The sequence below is a fragment of the Xenopus tropicalis genome, chromosome 2, assembly GCF_000004195.4.
Source record: "Xenopus tropicalis strain Nigerian chromosome 2, UCB_Xtro_10.0, whole genome shotgun sequence".
Lineage (NCBI taxonomy): Eukaryota > Metazoa > Chordata > Amphibia > Anura > Pipidae > Xenopus > Xenopus tropicalis.
Window position 1 is genome coordinate 61927846 of NC_030678.2, and position 26967 is coordinate 61954812.

A 26967-nucleotide genomic window follows, 5' to 3' on the forward strand; every position below is an offset into this window, starting at 1 on the left:
ATTCCGATTTTTACTCTTTGGGTTATTAAAGACTTCTGCTCCAAAGAATTCATTTGAAGACCTTATTTTATCTAGGTGTTACATATAGAATGAAAAGACCACCTGTTACCCTTACTGCAAATGGCTGAAAGACTTAAAATCCTTCAGAATCATGAGGTCTGCTAGATTACTTGTATATTAGACCAGATTTACCAAAAAACATAACATTGCAATGAAGGGCACTGAATTCTAAGCAGTTAATTTCTGCAATTGTTAATTTCATTGTTTTAAATCATATAGGTATCCTGCTACTTTAATACAAAAGTGTTATATAAGATAAACTTACTAAACATTGGTTAACCTGTGCCCAGGTGAAGGTGTTTTTTATATTTACTTGGAAACCTTTAAATTACAGTATTCATGTAAATGGTTTTGTAAGAATAAATGGTTTGAAGGGTTAAATGTAAAGAAAATTTCTACTGTACAATTCCACTTCTATTTAAATGCCTTTTAATGCTCATTAAAAATGAACTGTAATATAGAATGTAAAGAATGTTTCAAGGATTAAATGTAAAGAACACTTCTATCTACTGAAAAACTGCACAACTGCACTTAAATGAGCACTTAAATGCTCATTAAAGGTCAACTGTAATATAGAATTATTCTAAACTGAGCAGCTTGATTTTTTCCCCTTCCTTTAGACAACTTAGGACTGTCAGCAAATGTAAGATGACATCCAATGTCAACCCATCACAGAGACCTAGGTTACCATACTTTAAATAAGAAATTGCTTAAATTGAAGGGTTATTTCTTGGTAAATTCCTATATTTGATGAAACTTCACCTCAGTGCAAGCTTTTGATACCAATGATGTCTGCAGAAAACAGATTAAACTGCCTACTACGATAACCCTGCACCTCGGTGCTTTTGACTGACTGGATGAAATAAATCCATCAGCTTGCTGAATAGGCTGCCTGGTTTGAAAAATTAATCCTTGACATGTCCAAGTTTAGAAGTCGAAAATGTACTTGTCTGGGTTAATGTGAAAATAAAAATAAGAAAAAAAATGATTGGTGCAGTACTGTACTGCAGGCGATGAAAGGAAATTGCATTGGTATAGTTTAGTAACTACAGCCAATGATAGATACTAGTAATCTCTGTTTTACACACTCACACCAGTGACATCTCTCAAAATGTTAACTAATAAATCATTTTTAGGCGAATTGCAACCTAAATGTGGTAACAAGACCACACATTAAACTAAGCAATACTACATTAGGTAACACTACTTATCAATCTGCACACAAAGTATGTAACAGCTAGCGGGAAACAACTATGCTTTAAAAGCAAATTTTCAACCCGTTGAGAAAATGTGTTAGTGTTCATACTGAAAATAATTCACTTCAGATACCATAAGTAAATTTGTTAATGAGGTTTATGCCCAAGGGCAATAATTCAGAGCAGACAGCTCTGGAGATTAAAGTTATGCACACACAAATCAAAAAGAAAAAGATTTGTGTGAAAGGAGTGCTTTACAACATACTAATTATTTCATTAAAGGAGAACTAAAGCTTAACAAAAGGAATAGGCTAGAAATGTTGTACATTATGTTTTTACTTCTGTACCAGCCCTAGGCAACCATAAGCAGAGTTGATCTGTGCTTTCAAAGATACCCCCAGTTGCTCCCCATATTCTTTTCAGCTGATTTACTGCACATGCTCTGTGCTGCTGTCACTTACTGAGGAAGCAACACCAAATATAGTGTATATATAGAATATAAATATATATAGGGCTGATTAGTTATTTATTCGAATTCACATAAAATGGCAGCTCTGAAACAAGTGCAATTAGCATCAGAATTTAAAAATCAGACCTGCAGCATCAGTTTATATGACAGGGCAGGCTCATTTTCTGATAATGTGCAAGATCCCTAACGTTAGCTTCTCAAAAGCTGCTCAGAGCACACTGAGCATGTGCAGTGTCCCAGACAGTTCTACCAGAATCCAAGATGAGGAGCTCCTGTGACACCTGTAAAGACTTATATCATTACTACTACATTTGTCTCAAAACTTTAGAAATTTCGTACCAGCCCAAATAGTTTTAAGCTAGTGAACTTGATGAGCACAAAAACCAACTACGACTAGAACATTCTATTGGCCAAGAGACTTGCTTAAGAATTTGTAGCATTATTTTAAATTACCATTTACCCATGTGGTGGAATAGGATGCTAACACAGCCTTTCAAAGGCAATTTGATTCAATTCAATTCAATTCTGGGGACCCTCAGCTGCCCCTGTTGGTAAGATCAACCAAACACTTACCATGTCCCTCCAACCGTTTACATCTGGCTCAGAGGGTAAGGTCCACTGACCACTTTGCCTTGCTGCTCCTGTAGCTCGTCCTCTCTGTGGAGACCTCCCTGCAGCCTTATATGCCTGACTCAGAGGGTAAGGTCAACTGACCACTTACCATGCTGCTCCTGTAGCCGCCCATCCTCTCTGTGGAGACCTCCCTCCAGCCGTACATTCCTGGCTCAGAGGGTAAGGTCAACCAACCACTTTGACATACTGGTCCAGTAGCCACCTATCCACACTGTGGACATCCAGCTCAGAGATCCCAGCTCTGAGGTTAAGGCCAACTGGCCACGCTACAATGCTGCTTCCATAACAGCCCTTCCACACTGTGGAGACCCAGTTCAGAGACCCCAGCTCCAAGGGTAAGCAAAGGGAAGCTACAATAAGCAGGCCCGTATGATACAATATGGGGGGGAGGGGAGTTGCTAATTCTATATCATTGAACAGATATGGTGAAATGCAAGCTGAGTGCCATGGAACAAAGTGACATTGTGCTAGGCATATGCTATTTTCTCAAGCACTGCGGGTTTTTAAACAAACCTTTCTCTAGAGGGAATGCTTGCCAATAATCAACCACCATCCGCCTTCCTGGCTTACCTGGCATGCCAGCCACCCAACCGCTAGGGTTTGGGTGGGCAATTATAACCAGGCATCCAGGTACCACTCCTACAGGACCTAGTTTTACACCCTAGGCACTGTGAGGCCTACCATGTGTTGGTGTTGTATGCTACACATATATATATATATATATATATATGCACACAGCCCAAAATGCAGTAAAGCTACAGCCAATCCAAGCTACAATATGCAGGCACTGTTTTTTATACTTACCCATCGGTATCTGGAAACCAGCTAGACATATTAATAGATGATTATACTGACTATAGGTTCCATCTGCAGTAGCAGCAGATTTTCCTCTGAGCATGAGCTGAAATCCGTGACTCAATAAAGCCCAGTAAAATTAGAGGTAAGAATCCAACAACAGCCTGTTAAATCCAGTAACTATATCTAAAGAAATATCATGCAATGTGCAGACTTATTAAAGCACAACCTGATAAATTTACTGTATTCAGGCTTTGCCCAATACCCGGCTAAGCCCCAACGCCCTTTCTGTATACTCCAACTACAGCTCCCTATATTCTTGAATTAGTTGCAGTAGCAGTAGCTCAGTATCACTGCCTGGATTTCTATATAATATAATACAGAGGATACCTTTCGGGCCTAGGCTGACTTCCATGCTGCCTGAGTGACTACAGTGCAATTAACTGCTGTAAAAACAGCAAGGAGAAGGTACAAGACTAACAATCAGCCTACCAAAATAGTTCTACCCCCAAAGCTAGCAGTATAATAAGGGGTTAATGTGTACTGTATATACCACAGCTATTAACATTATGTAACAGAGTATCCATGATACACTCACAGGAGCAATAGTACTGCAATTTTATATATATATGTGTGTGTGTGCCTAAACTTCTGCCCTATGTACACAGCCTGAATGACAGCGTGTAGCCTGTACAGGGTATGATAGCAGGGCAATGCTGTAAAAATAACTATATGGCTAACCTGCAGGTTCTGCATGGGTTAATCATGTATATATAGATGACATCCACAACTTGATAAGGCCCAGCATAATTATAGGTCAAACTCCAACAACAGGCTACTGAATCAAGTAAATATAACTGTAGAAGCACCGTGTAATATGTAGTATTAGTAAAGCAAAGCCCAGGAAGATTACTGAATTCAGTCTTTGCCATATTTCCCACATCTCTCCCTCTATACTCCAACGACAGCTCTCTGTATACTGTAATGAGTTGCAGTAGCTGCAGCTCACTGTCACAGCCTGGAATTCTATACAATACAGAGGGTACCTTTTTGGGCCCAGGCTGATTTCCATACTGCCTGAGTGACTACAGTGTGATTAACTGCAGTAAAACTGCAAATAAACAGCAAGAGAATAACAAGCAGCCTGTCCAAATTGTTCTTCCTCTAAAGTCAGCAGTATACTTAGGAGTTAGTGCGTATATACTGCAGCTAATAACATCCAGGGGCGCTTCTGCCATGAGGCGAGTTGAGAAACTCGCCTCAGGCGGCAGAAGCGCCCCAGTTACAAGGGGCGGCAAAAAGCCGCTCCTGATAACATCATGTTGCAGAGAGAGCTCTGCCTCAAGTTTCTACCTGCTCAGAGAAAAGGAAGTGAACTGCTTCTCTCTTGACATTACATCCCTATCCTTCTCCACCCCCATCCCAGCTTTCCCTCGTCTTGACTCATAACTTCTCACCCAATCACAGCTACATCTAATTCTGCCAATCTTTAAACATAAACAAGTGTAATCTGGCTGCTGGCATTTGGATCCCTTGTCATGCAGTCCCTGCATATATAGCTCCAGGTCTTTCCTATCTGGAAAGAACTATAAAAAATGGCACAATAACAACAAGAGTGAATGTGCACTAGGCCCAGTAACTATCTTGCAGGTACATATTATGGTGTGCACAATCTAGCCATGCGTCTTATATGATATACAATAAATATACAATTAACAGTGTAGATGTGATTATAGGATCCCTTATAGGAGCCTCATAAACAATAAACTGAAAACGTGCAACATACTGCAGATATGCTCAGCACATACACATTAATTCTCAGCACGTCAAGTTGACAGCTAGAAATGCTGGGATAAATAATGGTGCTAAGTTTCAGAAAAGTAGACCAAATATGTGACATTTTATTCACAAATGCTGTATACAATCATCAGACTGGGGGGTGCAGGGCCCATCGGGACTGCCACAGTGGAGCCCCCCCCCGCCCAACCCCCTCCTCTGAGCACACGTACAATATAGTTACCTTCAGATGCGTCAGGGGAGGGAGATCAGCAGCCTGGTGGAGCGCAGTGGGGATCTGGTCTGGACCCGTTGCCCCGCCGGCCCAGTCTGATCCTGTATATAGAAATATTGTGTCATCATAGATTGTATGTCTACTTGATAAAGGGCACGCAAGGGGCCTGAAACATGTCAGGCACTACAATAAAGTCACTACAATAAGCAACTATTACAGGTAAATTGCTCTTTCTCTATCTCCCCCAATAGTTTCTTCAATCCACTGTTAGGGGCTGATTTACTAACCCACGAATCCGACCCGAATTGGAAAAGTTCCGACTTGAAAACGAACATTTTGCGACTTTTTCGTATGTTTTGCGTTTTTTTCGGATTCTTTACGAATTTTTCGTTACCAATGCGATTTTTGCGTAAAAACGCGAGTTTTTCGTATCCATTCCGAAAGTTGCGTAAAAAGTTGCGCATTTTTCGTAGCGTTAAAACTTACGCGAAAAGTTGCGCATTTTTCGCGTAAGTTTTAACGCTACGAAAAATGCGCAACTTTTTACGCAACTTTCGTAATGGATACGAAAACTCGCGTTTTTACGCAAAAATCGTATTGGTAACGAAAAATTCGTAAAGAATCCGAAAAAATCGCAAAACATACGAAAAAATCGCAAAATACCGATCATTACGAAAAAAACGCAATCGGACTCCATTCGACCCGTTCGTGGGTAAGTAAATCAGCCCCTTAGTATACGGCTCTACTGATTGGGAGAACCTAACTGATTGAGATTGTATATAAAATACTAATGTACTGCTAATGGAACTTTAATTCCATGAAAAAGATAGGTCACATGCATATTATATTTGCTATAGCTGTAAGATAAAAAATGACTTACATTCTGTGTTTATTAAGTGTGTAGTGTTTCACTTTAAAACAGGGTTACAACTAAAGCTCAGGTTTATTAATATGTTATTGTACCTTATGATTACAGCACTAGTGGGATTTCCATGAAAGGGAACATTGGATTTATGATTCATTTATTAGCTATCTGTACATTTGTCTGAAAAAGACTAACAAGATTAGTCTGACATTTATATTATTTTTGTATTATTCTTTTCCAAATTGTAGAGCTTAATTGTCGAGTTGAGAATTAAATATGATACAACAAGTCTTGATGGATTCTCTACAGAATTAAATATTATGAAATTATTTTACATGACTTTTTAATGCAATTACAGTTGGATCACTAGCACTGTAACTTAATAACATCAATAACAATCATCTGTATTTACTGCTGTTCAAGTTCCAAGCATATTGCATTAGTACAGTATAGTTTTGCACATCTTTTTATTTATTTAATACTGAACATAAATAGCGAGTCCTCTTTCATGCATGGCATTTCCAACCATTGCAGGCATTTCCAACCCAGAAAGAGACGTATTTAAAGTGTAAGCTCCCTTACACTGGGGGGAGCATATTCATTCAATGCACTTTAAAGGATAACTAATCCCCCCCTGGGCAGAAAAGGATCATTCAACTGACCTCTATCAGCCCCTCACCTTTCCCACCCACACAGTCTATAGTTTATTGCTGAAAAATGTTCAACTTCTGTGTTTATGTGACAAAAATTCATGTGATTTTAAGAATTCGGATTGGGTTCCACCAGGCACATGGATTCGGCCAAATCTGGATCCTGCTGAAAAAGGTAAAATCTTGGCTGTATCCCAAACTGAATTCTGGATTTAGTGCATCCATACAACAAAACCTGGAAGGGCATGGCACAAATTCCCCTCCCTCATCAAATGAAAGTTCAGTTCCTGAAGTCTAAAGTGGTGGCTCTTTGTTCTTTTCCATGTGAAAAAGGTCTACAATATCCTTTAATGTACTTAAAAACTAACCTTAACATTGATAAACCTTTTAGTTTAATATTTTCATAGTTTCATTTTTCCTTTCTTTTTAGTTACATGTCTCATGAACTCTATCCAGTTCAATATCCTATAAAACTGCTCTGCATAATCAAGGTGAGGCCTTACCAGGGATCTATTAAGAGGTTAAATTATGCTTTTATTTTTAGTCAATGCTCTTTTTTATGCAAGGCAGTACTTTATCTGCTTTACTAGCCATAGACTGACACTGTCTAGAATTACACAGCTTGTTATTCACAAAAATCCCCAAATCCTTCTCATTTTAGGAGGCTCCCAACACAACCATTTAGTGTATAACTATCATGCATGTTTTTCTACCAAAGTGCATAACCTTGTATTTATCATTACTTAACATCATTGACCGATGTTTGATCTTAGATATAAGCAACAAATGTATGCACAGCAGCCCAGTTGGAGTATTAAGCATAAACAGGTCTAATATATGAATAAAAAAGAAACTGCTTAAACAGATTAGGTAGTATATCTGGCCATAAAAAGAGAGATAAGAGGACTTATTTACAAAGTGCAACAGCGAATGCATTGTATGACTTTTTAAAGTTTATAGTAAAGGTGGCCATACATGGGCCGATTCTAGCTGCCCATATCGGCCCCTTAGACCGATTTGGCAGCTAATCGGCTTATGTAGGGGCACTAATGACGGGCCTGCCCGACCGATATCTGCCCTGAAAACGGCCAGATATCGGTCGGGCAGGTTAAAAAATGTAGTCAGATCAGGGACCGCATTGGCTTGTTAATGCGGTCGCCGAATCGACTTTGCCTACACCCATTGTTATAATTCGATTGTTTGCCTGGATTCTCCCGATATCGCCCACCCGTAGGTGGGGGATATTGGGAGAAGATCCGCTCGCTTGTCGACATCACCAAGCGAGCGGATCTGAAGGTGTATGGCCACCTTAACTCTATGTTGGTTTAAAAGTTCCATGAATTCCTACTGTTTTAAAAACCTTTTGTTTTATAAATAAGTATCTCTATTTGTTTTACCTTTACTTTTAATCTGAAATATCAATTGTCTTGCCATTTAATTGCTTTGTCTTGTATAAAAGAATTTAGACAGTTAGCTTCATTACATAAGAAGAATTAGTAAGTGTTCTACAATTTAGCTGGCTGCGAATTGGAAATCTATAAGTTTTCCTCTGCATATGTGACTATTTGATACTCCAATAAAAATCAGATCTAAGTTGAGTTTTAGCAATGAATGCAAAGCCAGAGGGAAAGGAGATTATATTTCTAGTATAAGTATCATAACAAAAAGTGCAGGAATAAATACAGAGAAAAATGTGCCTCTGCATAACACTGAAGAAGAAATGGCATTAAAAAGGTTTAAAATAAATACTGCATATATTTATTCTGTCAGCAGAAAGCTAGATTTACATGTTTTAGGTTACTGTCAAAGAAAAGCTTTAAAAGTTGTCAAATGCATAAAAATAGTGCATTTGAATGGCTTATCTTCTGGCTCTCATTCTCAGAGTTCTCATATCTGAATCTTTTGGTATGTTCCAGAATGGTGGTCAACAACTTGGCTTATAACAGTAAAAGTTCTATCCATTAACAGCTGTCTTGTGCCTAAGAAAAATAATCAATATGAAAACCCCGACCTACTTTTTATGTGATCGGCAATATATGATGACGATGGGTTCATAGAGGAGTTGGCAACTAACACTAACCGCAAAGAAATTTAAGATGTAGTTAAATGTTCTAAGTACAATGAAAATTCATATTATTATTGTAACATAAATTATTATATAATTTCCTAGAGGATTTCTGTATAACAAATTACTACTGTACAAGCTCTTACTGAACTGCAACTTGCACTGGGTAGAAAATAATGGGAGCTGACGTTCAACACAAGCAGACCAATGCAGATCAGACGATGCCTTGTTTCTTTTGTTCAACAGAACAGCACAAGAAGATTATAAAAAAAATATGTTAGCATTGCCGGAACTATGACAATCTAGGCAAACAAGAGAAAATACACAGCTATTTGCTACTGTAGGGATCCATAGGGTTAACTAGTCCCTATGGCTTTAAACCCTGCAGCTTCCTGGTTTTGTGCTTTTACTGGGCAAAGACCCATGTATCAGTTTTGAGTTCATATGTGTGTTTATTGGTTAACAAAGAGACCACTCCCTGGGAACTCAGATATAGTGTTAGCAGGGGGATGGGTCTGTCTCTTTGGCTGCCTGTGTTCTCAAGGGAGGGAGTCATTGAGCCTGGAGGCAGAAGAACTAGGCCCCCAGTAAAGCCATGTGCCCCAGAGTGTGTTAGCCACTCTGGTGAAGTCGGGGACAGGGACCCCGTGAATGAGGACCAGTTAGATAGCAAGTTTTGTGGAGCACTTTCTAGGAAAGTGAGATAGTGAGAGAAGAGAGCACGAGCAGTTTGGCTAAGAGGAAAGTAGCTGTGGGAGTACCCTTCCTGACAGGCATTGCTGCCTTAGTGTAGGGCCACGGCTTAGATCTAGGCGGCAGGTAGTTTGAACCCTGATCCAAAGTTGCCGTGGGGCCTGAGGAGAGTGGTATCCAGCTGACTGTTCCACAGAGTGAGCAACTGAACCGGTGGCACTGATCTTGCCCAGGCTCAGGGGAGTTGGGAGGAGCGGGTGTGCACCCTCTCTGTGCTGTCCTCAGATAACTGCTATGCTAACTGATGTGTGAGTATATTGCATAACCCTGCAAGTTGCTTGTTGCTGAAAATAAACCAGTTCTACTGTTCAACTGTAAGAACCTTCAGGCGCCCATTTGTTATTCTGCACTGCACACAGCTACAGTGGGTTGTAGTTGCACTACACCATAGCTCCATTTGGTTACTTCCACATAGCGAAGGCCCATCCTGAAGGACTGAGTCGCGTGTACCCCATGCTCTAGACCTATCTAGTCGTGTTGTTGGCTAGTTACAGCCAAGAAAGGGTTACATTTTGGCGCCCAACGTGGGGCAGAGCCATCCTTGAACAGGGCGGAGCATTATCCTGAGGGTGCTGAGCTGGTGTGCATGTACCTTTAAAAATTTGCTGACAGGCTGCCGGACTCGATAGGAAAAAGGCGCCTGTGGATGCTGATCATGAATTCTACGTTGTGTTTGGCCGTGGGTTTGGGCTTGAAGGTTCCCCCGTAAGCACCCATTGGCTGTTGAAGCTGTCAATCAATCGCTGTGGAGTTTGGCACGCTTCTGTGAGATTCCGCGGGAAGTCACGCTTGTTGACGAGACTTCGCGGAGTGTTGGCCATTTTGTGACAGACCTCGGACCCAGATGCAAGCGAGACACGCTGCCTAATTGGGATTTGGTAAGCGGCTGCTACCACTGAGGACTGCAACCGGATTAGTTTCAGATGACCGTGGCTGCGGACTGGATTGCTGTGAGAGGGGGGTAAGCAAGCCATTTCCCCTGGGTGTTACTGCGGCGGCGGAACACCCCAACTGTAGTGACTTTCCATAGACCCTGCTTTATCGTCCAAAGAGATGGCGGTTAAAGGCCAGGAGGTTGGGAGGAATATAAGGTGCGAGGTTATGCCCGGATTTCCCACTGGTTGGTAACCCCTATGGACTCCCAAGGACAGAGACACTTAGGGGGATGATCATGTTATGTTGCCCATAAAGGTGGGGCAGGAGTGGGCTTAATAAAGTTAATGTTTGTGCCTTAACCTCTTTATGTCCACAGGAACCATTGTACCTGGTATGCCTCAGGAGAGGGTACCTGAAGAGGATGTTTGGTACTGTGTGTTGCACTGATTCTTGCACTGTATATTATGCTTGAAATGTGTGTTTGAACCATTGCCGGGACGGAATGGCTGTTCCCCCGGGTGAATGTAGGGATCCATAGGGTTAACTAGTCCCTATGGCTTTAAACCCTGCAGCTTCCTGGTTTTGTGCTGTTACTGGGCAAAGACCCATGTATCAGTTTTGAGTTCATATGTGTGTTTATTGGTTAACAGGGAGACCACTCCCTGGGCACTCAGATATAGTGTTAGCAGGGGGGTGGGTCTGCCTCTTTGGCTGCCTGTGTTCTCAAGGAAAGGAGTCATTGAGCCTGGAGGCAGAAGAACTAGGCCCCCAGTAAAGCCATGTGCCCCAGAGTGTTGTCAGTCACTCTGGTGAAGTCGGGGACAGGGACCCCGTGAATGAGGACCAGTTAGATAGCAAGTTTTGTGGAGCACTTTCTAGGAAAGTGAGATAGTGAGAGAAGAGAGCACAAGCAGTTTGGCTCAGAGGAAAGTAGCTGTGGGAGTACCTTTCATTGTTGCCTTAGTGTAGGGCCACGGCTTAGACCTAGGAGGCAGGTAGTTTGAACCCTGATCCAAAGTTGCCGTGGGGCCTGAGGAGAGTGGTATCCAGCTGACTGTTCCACAGAGTGAGCAACTGAACCGGTGGCACTGATCTTGCCCAGGCTCAGGGGAGTTGGGAGGAGCGGGTGTGCACCCTCTCTGTGCTGTCCTCAGAGAACTGCTATGCTAACTGATGTGTGAGTATATTGCATAACCCTGCAAGTTGCTTGTTGCTGAAAATAAACCAGTTCTACTGTTCAACTGTAAGAACCTTCTGGCGCTCATTTGTTATTCTGCACTGCACACAGCTACAGTGGGTTGTAGTTGCACTACACCATAGCTCCATTTGGTTACTTCCACATAGCGAAGGCCCATCCTGAAGGACTGAGTCGCGTGTACCCCATGCTCTAGACCTATCTAGTCATGCTGTTGGCTAGTTACAGCCAAGAAAGGGTTACACTACTATTTGGTGCTTCTAGCCATACAAGTCATATAACTAAATAAGCACATCGAATAACCTTAAAGGAGAAGGAAAGTCTAAGTCACTTGGGGGTGCCAAAATGTTAGGCACCCCCAAGTGACTTAAATCGCTTACCTTTTACCCCGTGTTTAAAGTGATTTAAATATAAGCTACTGTTGCCTTGCACTGGTTAAAATTGTGTGTGTGTTTGAGTCAGTTGAGTACAACTATAGTTTATATAAATAAGCTGCTGTGTAACTTTGGGGGTGGCCATGCAAAGGAGAAAAGGCCTTGGTTGCATAGCAGATAAGCTACAGTATATAGATTATAATGGTGTTCTACAGTGCTTATCTGTAATTTAACCTGTGCCATTTAGCATTATCTCAATTGCTTTCATTCCATTCTAATTGCTACACATACCTTGTTTATAGAAACTGCAGCAGTGTTCTGAAGCAAACAGATCAGTTTTACCAGTGCAGGGGCAACAGTACATTATATTTTAATTAGTAAAATTACTTGAATTACCTTTTTTGTGCTACTGTTTCTTTAAAATGCAAAATCTAAAGTTGCAGTGGCAACATGACATTGGGATAGTCAGAACACAGTCTATTTGTTGGCATGATCGCAATGGTTTTGTTTTTTTTTGTTTTTTTTATTATTCTCGTGTTTAGCAATTTAAAGTTTTCATAAGTTGCATACAACTGCTGCAAATAACATTTAAACTATAATTGCTCACAGGCTGTGCTTTAGGAGAATAACAGGTCTTGGACATGGAAGAAGACTGGAAATACAGTAAGTTACCCCTGAATATTTGAAGGATTACTATCAAGGGAAAACATCTTTTTTTTTTTTTTTAAATGCGTCAGTTAATAGCGCTGCTCTAGCAGGATTCTGCACTAATATATGTTTTTTAAAAGAATAAAAAGATTTTTTTATTATTTAATTTTGAAATCTGACATGGGGTTAGCATTTCCTATTTTTCCTAGGTGCCCACAGCCATGTGACTTGTGCTCTGCCTCTGATACACTTCAGTCACTCTTTACTGCTGTACTGAAAGTTGAATTGATTTCACCCCCCTCCCTTTCCCCCTGGCAGCCATTCAGCAGAAAATTGGCAAGTAACAACAGGATTCAGCTGCCTTAAATGATAGTGCCTCCATGGGCTAACAGCAATGCTGACAGCAAAAATACCCTGTGTAAAAAGTGCCTCTTGTGCCATTAGGCTCAATTAGAGTGTACAGTAAAGGATATACACTTTTTGCATATAGTATGCACTTGTAAATAATGGTACATAACCCCAGATAACCCCAGATCCTAAATATGTTATACAGTTAGGGGCAAAAGTAGTGACACCCAAAATACATTAATTACAGTGAGAGACAGAGGGTAGTGGCACCCAAAATACAATAAATACAGTGAGGAGCAGAAGTATTGGCGCCCAAAATACATTAAATACAGTGAGAGGTATAGGTACCCAAAATACATTAAATACAGTCAAGGGCAGAAGTAGTGGCACACAAGCTATATTAAATACATTGAGAGACAGAGGGTAATGGCTAGTGATGAGCGAATCTGTCCTGTTTTGGTTTGGCGAACAATCAGCAAAACGGCAGTAAAATTGCACAATAAAAATGGGTGTGGTCTTTAAAATGGGCGTGGTCTCATCAAATTGCGACCAAATCTGTTTTTTTAATTTTGAAATTTCATATGGGGCTAGCCATATTCTTCATTTCCCTGGGTGCCACAGCCATGTGACTTGTGCTCTTATAAACTTTACTTCTGAGCTGCAAGTTGCAGGGATTTCACTCCTCCCTTCCCTCCCAGCAGCTGATCAGCAGAGCAATGGGTAGGTAGCAAGATAGCAGCTACCTGACACCTGCATTGCTAAAAGTTGTATATATGGGAATAGCACTCAATAGTTAAAAATCCAAGTCCAGCTTAGAACTCCTTCAGTTACATGGGTGCAGGAGAAACAATAGGTTATCTGAAAGCAGTTCTAATATGCAGCGCTGGATCCTTCTGAAAGCTCAGGATCAGTCACAAAAAAAATACATTTGTTGGTTCAAGAATAATTGGTAAAGTGAATTATTTGCTATGTAGCAGTGTGATTTAGAAATAAAAATTACATGATCAAATTCATGACAGAATCCCTTTAAATACAGTTAGGGGCAGAATTAGTGGCACCATAAATACATTAAATACAGTGAGAGACAGAGTGAGAAGCAGGGGGAACTTTAGCCTCAAATACATCATATACAAATGATTTCTGAAACCCCAGATCCCAATACCATTCCATAGAGAAGGTTTCCTGAAGGCTACAAAAGATTTCAGCAGTTCAGAAATCATTTGCATAAATATGCTCACAAGCCCCACATAGTGGTAGACATATTAAAAGCACTCAAGAAGAAGAAACTGCTTTGCTATTATGCGATTATGGGTCATATTGAAAGTATATTGATTCAAAATAAACAAAAGCTTATCTGGAAGTAGTTCTACCATGCAGCACTAGATCCTTCTGAGAGTTCAGAATCAGGCACAGAGCATTAAGATAGCTGCCTACACACAAATATTACAACTGAAAACAACTAAAAAAAAACTACATTTGTTGGTTCGAGAACAACATTTTAAATGGAAGAATGAATTATTTGCAATGTAAATAGTGTAATTTAGAAATAAAAAGCACACCACAAAAATCATGAAAGAATCAATTTATAGATGCACTAAAATGAAAATATTTCATTATCTACAGATGCCACCCCATAAGGTTTTGTGAGCTGAAGACACATGTTTTGATCCCCACAAGCAATCTAAAACAAAAGAATCATAATCACTGACACCTAGGGGCTGATTTACTAATCCACGAACGTCCGAAAAGCGTCCGAATGCATTTTTTTCGCAATGATCGGTATTTTGGGATTTTTTCGGAAATTGTTGCGACTTTTTCGTAGCCGTTACGACTGTTTCGCAAAATGTTGCGACTTTTTCGTAGCGTTACAACTTGCGCAAATTGTCGCAACTTTTTTGTAGCCTTCGCGCCGAGTACAAAAGTTTCGGATTCATTCAAGCTTCAGTATCGTGACTTTTCTTGGGCCAGGTTGGAGCTGCAGAGTGCCATTGAGTCCTATGGGATGCTTCCAAAATCATGCTAAGTCTGAAAGTTTTGCCCGCAGTTTACGAGCGCTCAATACGAAAAAGTCGCGACAAGATACGAGCAAATCATAACGGCTACGAAAAAGTCGCGACAATTTGCGCAAGTCGTAATGGTTACGAAAAAGTCGTAACAGCGACGAAAAAAATCGCAAAAAATACGAAACAGTCGCAAAATGTTCGTTTTCCAATCTGAATTTTTCCCATTCGGATTCGTGGGTTAGTAAATCAGCCCCTTAGTATGGCTGTCATTCTGGTTTGCAGTTTATTTGATTGGGAAGTGGTGAAAAATGCCTACTGTCTGTTAAATTTACTATTCAATCATCATCTTTGACCACCCACAGTTCTCTTGGAATTTTAGTAGAGCCTCTTACAGACTCAGCACTCTAAAGCAGAGCTAAATAACACTAAACAAAATACAGTGGCATAAGACCGGCTTTCTCGCAGTGTTGGTAAAAGTATCTAAAAAGAAAGACTGCAAAGACATGAGATCAGATTTTATGAGGGTAAACTATCTGGCAGATGGGGAGGTGAGTAACTTCTAGGAGTTTATTGCAATAGCGGTTCTAAGGATTCTGCTGAATATGAGAGTCAAAGTTATTCTCCATAGTAGCATATAGACGTGACAGATGCAATAAATAGCATATTAATATTCAGTAGTTTCTAGGCCTGCTGTGGCTTTTGATTTAAAGTACCCGGTTCTTAAGGATGAAACTTTAAATGGAATTTGTACAACAAGGCCTTTTCAACTGACATTTGGCCCGGTTTCTGGGCTTTCATAAACACAGAAATGTTTCACACAAAATGCAGCTGAAAATAATTATTTCTTTGAATTATTATATTAGTGACATCCTGCTATGAACAGCTTTAATACTTTAATCCATTTTAGCTGTAGTTTCAATAGGATTATTATTATTTAGATATATTACAGAGTAAGTACTATATCCACTTAAATGGTAGAGAATTATGAGACTTCATCCCTTTCTCTGGGATGTCATCTTATTTGCACTTGTACTTGAGTCAGTGCTCATCAAATTGTGAAACTGTCTCATTTGCAAAGTTTCATAAGCTAAACTGAAAAATGGAAGTCAGTTTTCTTTCAAGATGTTAAATGCTGCAAGAACATGCTATTCGGATAGACATTTTCCTCGTTGTCTTCACAGCCATGTGGGAGTTGTTTTCCCTCCTCCTCACCAGTTCTCAGCAGAATCACAGCTTGAACATCTTGGGAGATGATCCAGAGCATTCACACTGACTAACCTGAAAACATCTGAGCAGTAATATGCTCTTATGTGATGTAATGCTGTCTCACACTCTTTTGCTCTTTATCTGGTAAGCTGAGAACCTCAGCCAGCAGCCTCAGGAGGCCAACATGTGTCAGTTAACAACGTATGCCAGCAATCTGTTAAATATAAAATTAAAAGGTTGCAATAATAATTTGGTAATATTTGTACTAATAATTCAAGTGACCACCCCTTTCAATGTACTAAACAAATCAGCAGAAAAATTCTGCCTTAATAATTAAGTAAAATAACATCTTACAATAATTAAATTCACCCAGCAGCCCTCCAGTTGTACTTTACTACATCTCACAGGTTTCCTTGACAGCTAAAGGTTATTGTGCAATGCTGGGAGCTATAGTTCAATCTCAGCTGGAGAGCCACAGGTTGGTCTCCTCTTGTCCATAAAATTTACAAAAAGGGACAGGTTAATGTCATGCCTACTGGGACAACAGGTATGCGGCTCATTAAGCATTTTGCCAGTGCTGTGATAATAGAAACAGGCCAAACACAATGAATTCTGAGACAACAGAAACATCTTGCTTTTTCTGCATGCTTTCAAGACAGAAACAAAGAAAATCCAAGGAGGAGAAGTAATAACAGTTTGTTTGTGTGAACAACCAGAAAAACTGAAGCTTGCACAACTTGCTTTTTGCAGCAACTATAGAGGCATCAGTACAATCTGGCCTTTAACAGTAATGCAGTGCACAAGGAAGCTTAGGGAGTTCATACACTGAAGCAGATTAAGCCATGCTGCAGGGAAGTTCCACTCCAGTGAACCGACTGGGGTTAAAATTTCAGATGCACAGGGAACACTTTATTTTGTACAGCAAATGACTGCCATCTGCAGAGAGCAAATATATCAATTCACTGTGCTGAAATGAAGTAATTTATCTTATAACAACTGGCAATATTTCTGATCTGAAAGGATATTAGGCATTTTTCGGCAATATTAATATATCAAAGGAAAACTAACACTTTCTAGACAACAATACAAGAATACCCTCAAACTCATTTTGACTCATGTTGATATGACTACAACAAATTGTAGCTTATAGTACCCTCCACCTAAATGTGACAGTTTCTAGTTTTCCAAGAAGACACTGAGGACAAGGAAAAGCTAGACTTTCAGGGTACATCCAAAAACAAAGCAAGCTTGCGGATGTAGTGAGTCAGATGGAGAGATGCACATGACATGAGTAACGTTGGATCTTGACCCGCCCTTCTCCCAACCAACACCCTCCTTTTTACCTGTTTACTTACCATCCCCAATAAACAACACGGACACCAATTCTTGGGATAAAATGGCCGCAGATAATTTATTAACAACAATCAAAGTTTTAATTTAAAACATAACATATATAACAAATGTGAAACAACATTTCAAACATAACACAAATGTTTGTATAACAAACAAACCAACTTTTAAATAACCAAACACTGTAACAATCCAATAACTGCGCAGCGCAACTGGCGCTGCCAGCTGCCCTTCTAGCCCGGAACCAACTACCCAACAAAAATCACCTCCTAATCCACTTTCTTACCCCTGAGGTTCCAAGCATGCCAGCCCCAATTAACTATAAAACTCCCCTCCTAACCCAACCATTGTTTTCCCCCAACTTAATCACCCCGCCAACGACACTCCGCTATCTCCACCTCTATAGGGAGGGAGGGTGGGCGTTTTACTATGCTGACTAAAATGGATTGAGAAGCGGGAACAGTTACCAGCATTTTATACCCCTTACAAATCAACCAATCACCTGCAACTGGGAGTGGCTAAGTCTTACCAACGTATCTGTCATGCCCCTGCTTCCCTACGTTTTACTACGGGTCATTGGGCTACTTACTTATAGGTCGACAACTTAGGCTCACTTATAAGAACAGAGTAATAATGATGTAAAAGGTGATTTACTAAAGGGGACATTTACTAATGTTCAGTTTTTTCAGTTTGGGTTTTTTACTTAAAAATATGATTTTGTCACAAAAATAACATGGTTTTTTTAGATTTATTATGCAGCAAAACCGCAAAAATCTGAAAGAAAAAATACAGCATCTAAAACCTGTCGAAATCATGTAGAAGTCAGTGACTTTAGCAACTAGAAAATCTTGCTTTGCTTCATGGTTTTAAAAGGTTTTTGGGGCATTTTCCTTTGCAAACAATGCATAGTAGGCATAATGGATTTTGATTCTCACTCCAGTTTTTGGCACCTTTGGAAACTTCACAGAAAGTTACATTTTTTAAAAATAATAATTATTGGTGTTGTCTTAAAGATGCATTCACAGTTCAATTCTTAAATGGACACAAATTTGTCCAATATTGTAGAATAGTTCCCAAAGAATAAATATTTATTAATGATGTAAATTTCTATGTACAGGTATAGGACCCATTATCCAGAATGCTCGGGACCAAGGGTATTCCGGATAAGGGGTCTTTCCGTAATTTGGATCTCAATACCTTAAGTCTACTAAAAAAATCAATAAAACATTAATTAAACCCAATAGGATTGTTTTGCATCCAATAAGGATTAATTATATCTTAGTTGGAGGAATCAATTACAAGGTTCTGTTTTATTTCTACATAGAAAAAGGAAATCAGTTTTAAAATTCTGAATTATTTGATTAAAATGGAGTTTATGGGAGACGGGCATTCCGTAATTCAGAGCTTTCTGAATAACGGGTTTCCGGATAAGGGGTCCGATACCTGTATTAATCTTTTTAGGTGCTCACAGTGTCTGAATTTTGAAACATCATTTCTATTTTTACTCATATATTTTTGCTCATATTTAACAACATATACGTAAATCGTGGTGTATTTGACCTGCTATGATACAGCTCTTTTTCCATCCAACTTGCTACACAATGTTGAACCATAGTGCCGTGTTAGGGCTTTCTTTAGGATTATAAAGAGATTAATTTACTAACATAGGTGCTCACTTGCACAAGTGATTGCAACTGCACTCGTGCAATTTAGCACCTACAGTATATTTCTATTTAATTCAGTTTTTGGGTTGTCATGATTTTAATGAGATTCAGTGCCTTATTTTTTATTTTTCATTTGTATTTGTTTAATGAAACATTAAATAATAAATAAATTAAAAATTAAATCATAAATAATTTTTCACTTGCATTTTCCTTTGGACTTCTTAAAACTGTACTCTCTCATTTTGTTGTAGTAGCCTTGCATAAGCTATATACAACCCATCCCTTCCTACCCATCTTCCTTCTTTTCTTTGATCTCTCCTTTCATTCTCCCTTGCTAGTTATCTTATTTGGTTTAAAATACAGTTTTTACACTAGTTTTACAGAGATAAATAAATGTATATTTCTAATAATGTTTTTTATTTTTTCTAAGTGTAGCTTTTCAAATTGTATGTTGTCCACTGTACCACCCAGATGTTTTATTTGCAACAATAACTTCCTCTGAATTTAAATGGAAGTCTAGTAAAGAGGAAGCAATCTAAAGAAATACAAGCATGTTACAGCAGTTAAAATATTAGAATGTTGTGTTAACCAGAACATTTATGAAAACGACACCATATTGTGCTATTAAGCTTTGCTTAAATGGTAATTATAGATCTGTGGAAAAGTATAGGTCTGGTAATAGTAGCTTACTTGAACTGCCTGAATTTTTCTGTCTGCATTAAGCTGATAATTGTCTGCCAAGTCAATCTAGAATTCTGTTTCCTCAGTTTCAGTATTTATATCAAAGCTACCTTGATTATGAATCTTCTGTATATGAATACAAATGAAGAATTATTTTTCTTCATTAAGTCCTTTAAAACTTTATAACAGAATTTTACAAGAGGCCTTCCGAACAATTACAAATTGCATATTTTAGGCGTGTCAATCCTTAATATTTATTTACCCATGGAAAAAATCACCATTAATTCATATTTCCAAAATAGTTGCTTACTTCAAAATATTTTCTACATACTGCATAGCAAATGCTTGAATGTAAGTTATGAAAAAAGCTAAAAATCTTAATTATCAGATATAATTCTAAGGCTAAAATATCCTTTTATTTGAAAGTGTAAATACTAAGGGGCTGATTTACTAAGACACAAATTAAAATCCGAATTGGAAAAATTCCGATTGGAAAACTAACATTTTGCGCCTTTTCGTATTATTCGCGACTTTTTCGTAGCCGTTACGATATACTCGTATCTTGTTGCGACTTTTTCGTATTGAGCGCTCGTAAACTGCGGGCAAAACTTTCAGACTTAGCATGATTTTGGAAGCCTTCCATAGGACTCAATGGCACTCTGCAGCTCCAACCTGGCCCAAGAAAAGTCACCATACTGAAGCTTGAATGAATCCGAATCTTTCGTACTCGGCGCGAAAGCTGCGAAAAAGTCGCGACTTTTCGCGCAAGTCGTAACGCTACGAAAAAGTTGCGACATTTTGCAAACCAGTCGTAACGGCTCCGAAAAAGTCGCAACAATTTTCCGAAAAATCGCAAAATACCGATCATTACGAAAAAAACGCATTCGGACGCATTAGGCCAGTTCGTGCATTAGTAAATGTGCCCCTATTTTGTTCATATTTGCACTAGAGGCATTCAGGTCCCAAAAAAGTTTGCGATTTTGCCTTAAGCCACATACTTTCAGCATGGTACACAAGTGAAGTATTTTATTGGCAATGTATGTGATATTAGTTGTAGTTTTTTATGTATGGTGAAAGGCCAAAAGTAATTTAAGCAGTGGCGTAAGTATAGAGGAAGCAGAGGTGGATGGGGAGAGGGGTCAGTTTTCTCTATAGCCACTTAGATTGCAGTGCAACTGGGCACCCTTGAAGATTTCTTGTGGGGGGCACGGCCTGATGTTGTTATGCTGCTGATGTTGTATGGGAGTAACAGTAAGGCTCTCTCTTAAAAATACAATTTTATACAAATAAGTCAGATTTTTAAAATGATTTCCTTATTGTCTTTAGGATTAAAATAATACTTTGTACTTGATCCTAACTAAGTTGCTTACATCCATATTGGTGGCAAAACAATCCTATGGGTTTGGCGATTACAAATTACAAAAAGATCCCTTATCTGGAAAACTCCAGGTCTTAGACATTCCAGGGTTTGTGTCTGTGTGTTTATTTATGTGAAGATAGCCAGCCATCGCTTCTAAAGTAATATTAAGCATTTTTATGTAACGTTGGAATATTGTACAGTATGTGACCCAAAGCAGCACCTATGTTTCTAAATTTCAAACCGTTATTTATACATTAATTTACATTAATAATACATTAACAAATGCTTAGTCATTACAAAACAGTCATTAATTTAAGCCACACAAGCTAAGAATCTTCTTGGTGTGTAGAGCTAACACACCCTTTCAAGCACATAAAAATATGCAAATACAGAATTTGAATAACTTTCATGTGGAAGAAAGTTAATAAATAGCATAAATAGCACAAAGTTAGATTTTTACAAATGTATATATGTAAAGGAAAACCTGCACAGACTTTGCACTCAGTATGGACACATTTAACAACAATATCTGTGCTGATAATTAAGGCTTGCTTGGGAGGTAAGCAGGAGCTGTGGGGCACAAGATTGATGTATCTTAGTCTTATGATCATGTGACATAATTGTGGCAGGACTGGCCTTTTGCAGCCCACACATAAATCATCTGCTCTGAGCCATACTAAAGAAAAATTGAATAACTCTGTATCAAACTGTTTTTTTAATATTCTCTGAAATCATAATAGAGACATCCAAAATCCAAGTATGGAACACTATGTAAGATAATTATATAAAGACTATATAATTCTGAATTAAAGGTTGAAATAATGTATTTTTAATATGTGATCATTTTATGTATACCAATATGAAAAATGTCTCAGATCATCTAAATACATGATCTTAAGTCATCAAAGCATATTTTTATTACTTTACTAAATAATGCAGTAAAATGGCTCTACACATAAAGAGCAAGGACACATTATGAATAAAACATTCATTGATGCTAATTCTAATATGCTCAATTGAATTAAATCCCCATTTCCAGTTAGCAAAATATCTATTGCATTTGATATAGTGAAAATGTGTTCAAGCATTAAATATCTAGTCTACAAAGCGTCCAATTCTATAATAAGGTGCTTTTATTCAGATACATGTAAATATTGCTATGGTAAATTCTAATACTAAGAGGCACATTTACTTACATTCCGAATGTTGCACAAAATCTGGCGATTTTTTCATAGCGTTACTACTTGCGCGAAAAGTCGCGACTTTTTCGCAGCTTTCGCGCCGAGTACGAAAGATTCAGATTCATTCAAGCTTCAGTATGGTGACTTTTCTTGGGCCAGGTTGGAGCTGCAGGGTGCCATTGAGTCCTATGGGAGGCTTCCAAAATCATGCTAAGGGGCACATTTACTAACCCACGAACGGGCCGAATGCGTCCGATTGCGTTTTTTTCGTAATGATCGGTAATTTTGCGATTTTTTTTCGGCGTTTTTACGCAAAAATCGTAAAGACGCCGGAAAAATCGCAAAAAAAAGGAAAAAGTCGCAAAATTTTTGTTTCCAATCGGAATTTTTCCAATTCGGATTCGAAATCGTGTCTTAGTAAATCAGCCCCTAAGTCTGAAAGTTTTGCCCGCTGCTTACGAGCGCTCAATACGAAAAAGTCGCGACAAGAAACGAGCGCATCGTAATGGCTATGAAAAACTCGCGTTTTTTCGCGCAAATCGCTCGGTAACGAAAAAGTCGCGACAATTTCCGAAAAGTCGTAAAGGCGCCGAAAAAATCGCAAAAAATACGAAAAAGTCACAAAATGTTCGTTTTCCAATCGGAATTTTTCCAATTCGGATTCGTGGGTTAGTAAATGTGCCCCTAAGAGTGATACATTATGACATATTTCTTTGCATTCCTCGAATTGAAATTTTCAGTTTAGTGATTTTACACGCTAAAAGGTTACATAACAGCTATCTTAATATCCGGGGCTAGATTTTTACTAAGGATGCCACAGAGGCCGGCATCCTCAATCTCCCACCTTCCTCTCATAGGATCACATGCATGTGTTCAGAACTAAAAACAGCAATAATTTTGTAGACCAATAAACGCTAGCTGCTCATTGGTTAATATTGATAAATGGACTAAAGCAAACTTTGCTCCTGTTACCTTATTACCCTGTGCACGTTGCAGTCAAATGTTGCTATTCCCATATTTTTAAAAGATTTGTTTGATGTGTTCTGTTTCATCAAAAACTCTAAATGAGTAATTCCTTTTGGCCAATCATTTTATTGCTCAATGGTCCATAACAAATTATTATTTCAAAATAATAATTTCCGTACTGCTGAAATTGTGCTACATTTCTGACATGCCACCAAGATAAATTGCTTATATGGCTACCCACGTAGGCAAAAATGGGCTCAGCTCTAAAAATAAAAATATGAATAGATTGTACAAAACACATGGTAAGTAAATATGTAAAGGCTAAATATATTATACATAATAGATATATTTTTACAATGCCTGAATCATTAAAAGTCAGAAAATGGCACAACTGTTTTTGACAAGTTCTTCTCGTCTTCTTTTTTTCCTAAGCAGTGTTATTCTACTTTTGTTAATATTTTGAAATGTTGTCTTTAACCCTTTTGCTGTGGCACAAAAATGACAAAAGAGTAAAGCTGTGAAAATGAGACTGTGATAAGGTTGACAGAAGTTAATGAACAGCTATGAGAATTATTAACCATGCTTATATAATGCCTTTTTTTACTATCCCTTTGCACCTTATTTACATCTAATATAAGGACTTAAATTCATTTATATGTGAATTGTTTATTTCCTTGTGACTGTGTATAAATGAGGTCACAATCCCTCCTTGTCAATTCATGGAACTTTAACCAGTATAATAATAAGGGATTGAGCTAACAATGCTTTCATTGCTAGAATTCCTATACTGATAATATTTAAATAAAAGGTGAAAATCTAGAAATCCTTGCTTTAACAAAGGCCTATATTAATTGTACCTAGGACCCTATATTAAAGATTTGGCTATTTATTATTTGTAGATCATTACAAAACTCCTGGATGCTACCTTCAATTAGAGTGGATTGACTAAGCCTCAAAGTGAATTGATTTACTGTCATTTCTTTCTACAGTACCAGCAAATTTAGCCCTCTAAAAATTCTAGCATGATGTGGCTATAAGCTTACAGATTGGATTTAACTATATAAAAATATTTCAGAATTTAATTACTCCTTCTGGTACCAAGGCCCCATTCATTTATAGCTATTGTGCGATAATAGTAAGAAGGGCTGGGTAGTAAAGGATCAGTTTATTTTAAAGTTAATAAGGCCCTACAAAAAAAGTTTGATGTTTATAAGGTGGTAGACAACTATGTATCTTGAATTGTAATTTTATTTTAAAGTGTTTGCCTTTATGCAAGAAATACATTTTCTATGGATTAAGAAAAAGGACTAAAAATAGCAAGGATGTAGGGTGCCATTTAGTAACATAGTAAGTTGGGTTGAAAAAAGACATACGCCCATCACGTTTAACCATAATGCCTATATATACCTGGCTAACTTCTAGCTGATCCAAAGGAAGGCAAAAATCCCCATCTGAAGTCTCTCTAATTTGCCGCACAGGGGAAAAAATTCCTTCCTGGCTCCAAGATGGCAATCGGACCAGTCCCTGGATCAACTTGTACTAAGAGCTATCTCCCATAACCCTGTATTCCCTCACTTGTACTGAGAGCTATCTCCCATAACCCTGTATTCCCTCACTTGCTAAGAATCCATCCAGCCCCTTCTTAAAGCTATCAAATGTATCAGCCAGTACGACTGATTCGGGGAGGGAATTCCACAACTTCACAGCTGTCACAGTAAAAAAACCTTTCCGAATTTTTAAATGGAACCTCCCTTCTTCTAAACGGAGTGGGTGCCCTCATGTCCGTTGGAAGGACCTACTGGTAAATAAAACATTAGAAAGGTTATTATATTATCCCCTTATATATTTATACATAGTTATCATATCACCTCCTAAGTGCCTCTTCTCCAGTGTAAACAAACCCAACTTGGCCAGTCTTTCTTCATAACTGAGACTTTCCATACCCGTTACCAGCTTAGTTGCCCTTCTCTGGACCCCCGTTTGAGCACTGGAGACCAAAACCGAACAGCATATTCGAGATGGGGCCTTACCAGTGCTCTGTAAAGGGGAAGAATAACCTCCTCCTCCCGTGAATCTATACCCCTTTTAATACAGCTCAAAACCTGGTTTGCCCTTGCAGCTGCTGCCTGGCATTGCTTGCTACAGCCAAGTTTATTATCTACAAGGACTCCAAGGTCCTTCTCCATTATGGATTTGCCTAGTGTAGTCTCATTAAGGGTATAAGTGGCTTGCATATTTTTACATCCCAGGTGCATGACCTTACATTTATCCACAGCTGCCCAGATTGCCAGTTGGTCAAGATCCTGCTGCAAGAATGCCACATCCTGGATAGAATTGACTGGTCTGCAGAGTTTTGTGTCGTCTGCAAACTCTGATACATTGCTTGTAATACCCACCCCTAAGTCATTTATGAACAAGTTAAACAAATGTGGACCCAGTACAGAACCCTGAGGGACCCCACTCAGAACCTTATTTCAAGTAGACAATGTACCATTAACAACAACCCTCTGTACCCGATCCTGTAGCCAGTTTTCTATCCATGACCAAACGACTTCACTAAGACCAATAGACCTTAGTTTAGAAAGCAGTCATTTGTGGGAAATGGTATCAAATGGTTTGGCAAAATCCAAATAGATTATATCTACTGCATCCCCACTGTCCAGCTTCTTACTTACCTCATCATAAAAAGCAATTAAATTGGTCTGACATGACCTGTCCTTCATAAAGCCATGCTGATTACTGCTCATAATGCCGTTCTCCACTACATAATTTTGTATGTGATCCCTTAACAAGCCTTCAAATAACTTGCCCACCACGGATGTCAAACTTACAGGCCTATAATTGCCAGGCTGAGAGCTTACTCCCTTTTTAAATATAGGAATGACATTCGCCTTCTTCCAATCCCTAGGTACCATACCTGATGAAAGAGAGTCTGAGAATATCAGAAACAAAGGCCACTGTAAATCTGACCCTAGCTCTCTCAGTACCCGAGGGTGCATTCCATCTGGCCCAGGTGCCTTGTTTATGTTTATCTTGTGTAACCCTTTAAGCACCATATCCTGTGTCAACCACTGTGTAGTTGGAGCTGAGGCAACAGTAAAGCTATTGGGTGGGACATGGCCCACTGGCTCCTCTACTGTATACACAGAAGAAAAGAACTGGTTAAGCACATCTGCCTTTTCTGTATCCGCTGTAACCATATTGTTACTATAACTCAATGGGGCCACACCCTCAACCTGAATCTTTTTACTATTAATATACTTAAAAAACTTTTGGGGGTTAGTCTTGGCCTCTGCCGCAATGCGCTCCTCATTTTCTATCTTTGCCTTCTGGATTGCTGTTTTACTACACTTGTTATAGTGTTTATATTCATTAAACACAGCTACTGTCCCCTCTGACTTATATTTCTTAAAAGCTTTCCTTATTTTCCCTATTAACTTCTTTACCTCAGAGTTAAGCCACATAGGGTGATTCTTGACACTTCTACTTTTTCTTATTAATGGAATAAATTGAGAACAGTAATGATGTAATATCATTTTAAATGACAACCATTTCTGCTCTGTTCTTTATCATAAAACATAATGCCCCAATCTATGCCCTGAAGCGCTGCCCTTAAGG

The 26967-nt window shown here is 38.8% G+C and overlaps 1 protein-coding gene across 3 annotated transcripts in view; it reads right to left on the bottom strand.

Annotated features, from left to right (window-relative positions):
- The window catches only part of tafa3 (TAFA chemokine like family member 3), a 190724-nt gene that overhangs the window by 138945 nt on the left and 24812 nt on the right, over window positions 1-26967 (bottom strand). For 2 of the 3 annotated variants that reach the window (XM_031896814.1, XM_031896812.1), the window contains exon 2: window positions 5174-5265. The exons of the other annotated variant lie outside the window; for it this stretch is intronic. The gene's annotated coding sequence lies outside the window, so the exon portion shown is untranslated. The remainder of the gene's footprint in view (window positions 1-5173; window positions 5266-26967) is intronic. 3 annotated transcript variants of the gene reach the window in all.